Below are 3,632 nucleotides of genomic sequence, written 5' to 3' on the forward strand. Positions count from 1 at the left end.
TAAATTACGAATTTAGTACTTAAATTATCAGTATTGGTATATTTTAGTACCTAAACTTTTATTTTATTTCAAAATCACAGCTAACTTTTAATTTTGTTTCATTTTAGTACCCCGCCATTAAAAACTTAATGGACAGACTGACGTGACATAGCTTCGATGGACGGACAACCAATCTAAACGATGGACCGCAAGATAATCATGAGTCGACCAACATAGTTCAGTTTCAGGCCCATCGGACCGTAGACCATGGAGATCGGAGGAGGAAGAAATCGAAGAGTACATCGTCGATTTGGAGAGATTGAGGCAATTTCCGAAGAAACAAATGACGGAATCGCGTTTAGGGGGTCGAAAAGGTGCGAGCTAGAAAGTTTGGGCTACACCGGTTGACGAATGCGACGGCTAGCGACTATAGACGTGGTGGCCAACGAGCCCGTCCGTTTAAGTTTTTAAAGGCATTATACTAAAATGAAACAAAAACTGAATGTTAGGTATGATTTTGAAGGAAAAAAAAGAAAACTTAGGTACTAAAACGATATAAAACTAATACTTTAAGTACTAAACATTTAGTTTATCCTAATAATAATAGTAGTAGTATCTAAATCATTAAATCAAGCAGGTGGCATAGTTAAAGTAAGAAACATGGAAGAAATTGGTGCCACGGCATCTGCAGGATAATGTAAGCAAACAGGGACATGTCCCATGTCATCATGGATGTTAGTGCATGATGATTTCTGCTTGTTTGGTTGCTCGGAAAATGCACAGCACACCTGTGTGTGGATTTTTCTTTGCTTTCATACACTATTTGAAAAAGGAAAAAACTTTCATTATCAGATATTTTGGTGTTTTCCGTTTGAGAATGACATATAGCTAACCCTTCATCATTTGTCAATTACAGAGACTGTGCTTTGCCAATGTTTTGGGATGAATTTATTTTGAGAGAGGGTTGAGCAAACAAAAACACTTGAATTAATATTTGATTTGTCAGCTGATTAATAATTAATTTTGAAGATTACATGCCTACAAAGGCATCCAATTTTCATAAAATCTTATGTATGTGTATACATACATCTCATCTTTCTTGGTATGATCATGGTTTTAGTCTATTTAAATTTGAGTCAAATATTATACTCTTTCACATGTCTCATATTTTTATATGAATTTAGAAAATTTCATATGATTAGATTTTTTAAATAAAAATTCGTGCATGTTACAAATTAGACTTTGACATGATCTTATTCTTAATAAATCTAACTTGATTCTAAATTTTTAACCAAAAAAATTAAATCCTATAAAATAGGATCAAAACTCATCAGATTTGACTTGCATGTCTATCCCTAATAATACCAATTATATACTCTAAGTTCCAGGAGACTGAAATATAAGAAAATACGTATGTAATGATAAATAACGTTAGATTACAATAATCAATCTTTTTAACTTATTAATTAAGGATATGTTTTTAATTGTGTTGAAATTATTTACTGATACTAGACTGTTTATTAATTAAAGAAAATTGTTCCTAAATAATATATTTCTGAAGATGAGGATATAGCACCTAATTCTTATAAATTTAAACTAGTTTATGATATTTAACAAGTAAACATGTAATTTAAATCGAAATAAATATCATCACAAGGTCATAATTCCACATAGCATAAGAAACACAACGAAATTACGTGCTAAGATTTTGATTTCTACACTTGATATAGTACTACGTAATACCAAATAAAACTAACAGATATAATCGCAATTTCTACCCTAGTTTAGAGTTTAATTAAACTGATCCTTGTGAAACTTTGTATACCACTTCGCTGTTGTCGACGGTGCCACGCTTTTCACCGCTAACTGCCGCACCAACGCCTTGAAACTGTGGTGGCACGATGGCCCCCGGCGCAGTATAGTAAATAGGCCTATCGTACGCTGCCATGTGTGTGTAACCAGCATCTGGTATCCCCCCGCTCGGCGATCTCGTCACCTGTTGTGGTACGGTTGACATCGGCTGATGTTGAGTAGGAGGCGGAGGTTGTTGTTGTTGCGCCACCATGTTGTAAACCAATTGTTCCCTGTAAACATCATGTGGCATTCTTTGTACGTTGGTGTAGTAGCCTTGACCGGCTTGTCCGGTTACTGATCGAACCATTTGTGGTGCTGATGATGCAGGTGCGGTGCAGCGGGGCGGGTGGCGCCACGTGGTAGAGGGTGGCCGGAGCTGATACTGGAACTGGTGCTGGGATCATGTAAACAGTATGATCCGATGGCGGTGGCGGGCCTGGGGCTGCCGTAACGGTTGCTGGGAAACCACCGGAAGAAATCTGTTTATCCGGCCAGAATCCAGCCGTCGCCGGTACTTTCTGTTGTACGGTCACCGGTTGTGGTTTTCAGGTAATTTCTGAGCGTAGTATTCTCCGGTGTAAGGCAAAGAAGCGGCGACGTCATCAGTTTCTTCCTATACATTGCAAGCTGTTCTTGATCACGAATTTGGAGCCTCTGTAATGCTTGTATCTGCCTTTGAATTTCACCGGATTCAAAGCATGATCCATCCCCGACTTCCGGTACAGGTGGCGGCGGCGGCGACTGGATCACTGGTTCTGCCACCGGATCACGGATTTTAACCGGCGGAGGTGGAGCCATCCCCTTCTCAAGTCCAAACAAGAAATCCACTTTGTTTTGCGGGATCGCTGCGTTTTTTTCGCCCCCGGAAGTTGGACCAGAATTAAAAGCCTCAACGAACCGTTCACAGTCCAATTTCGAACCTTCGCTACCGAAATTCACGGAACCGGTCACCGGAAACACGAAAAGCCGCATCCTCGCCGGCTTAGCCAAGGCTCGAAAAAGCCGATCGTATTCGTGCATCATGTGTTCGAGATCATCATCGTTAGAAACGGATATAAGCGAGTCGAGGTCTTCACCAGGGAGCTGATACTTGAACGAAACGTCGCCTCCGCCGCAAAAAGCGGATAGCTTAGCGATCATGGAAGAGAATTTGATGTTCCGATCAACGGCCAGGATCGTCTCCCCGCCGATGTAAGCTAACTGATTATCATGAGGCCGAGGATGATCTTTCCACCATAGCTACACATGAACTTAGCCTTGTATTGTTGCTGCGATTGATCCTCCCACGGCGGCGGATTCTCAAACTCGATCTCTCGGGATCGCGGCGATGAGTCGCCGGAATCTGGATAAGAATTATAAGCATAATTCTCCATTTTTCAAAATGTTTTTCAGTGTTTTTGGAAGAGAGATGGAGAAGAATACTAAAAATGTTGTGCGTTTGTTAAGAGATAACCTGGGGGAGTAGGGGAGATAAAGTGGCCGAGCGTGGGACGGGAGTTGTGTTCTGTGAGGGTGATTTTAGGGTTGGTAAGGGACAGGTGGCGAGAAGGGTGGAGGGTAGGATGGAAAAGAGGGCGATGGGTGTGGGGAGTGAGGGCATTGATTGAGAGGGAAGGGATAAGAGAGTGATGTGTGTTGACTGCGATTGGACAATCAATGCTCACTCACTCACATTACACAAACTCATACTATTCGCCGTGTGTAATAGGACTCTCTTAACTATAGCGTTACGCGTAAGATTTTTTATATAAAAGTTATCAAAAAGTTTAATATCAATCAATTTGGTTTTTTTTCGTAAG

The 3,632-nt window shown here is 40.7% G+C and overlaps 1 pseudogene; it reads right to left on the reverse strand.

The window, feature by feature from the left end:
* Positions 1–1,669: 1,669 nt before the first annotated feature.
* On the reverse strand, positions 1,670–3,368 carry LOC120188357 (annotated as a pseudogene).
* Positions 3,369–3,632: the final 264 nt, after the last annotated feature.

Source organism: Hibiscus syriacus, unplaced genomic scaffold, assembly GCF_006381635.1.
Source record: "Hibiscus syriacus cultivar Baekdansim isolate YM2019G1 unplaced genomic scaffold, ASM638163v2 tig00116944_pilon, whole genome shotgun sequence".
NCBI classification, from domain to species: domain Eukaryota; kingdom Viridiplantae; phylum Streptophyta; class Magnoliopsida; order Malvales; family Malvaceae; genus Hibiscus; species Hibiscus syriacus.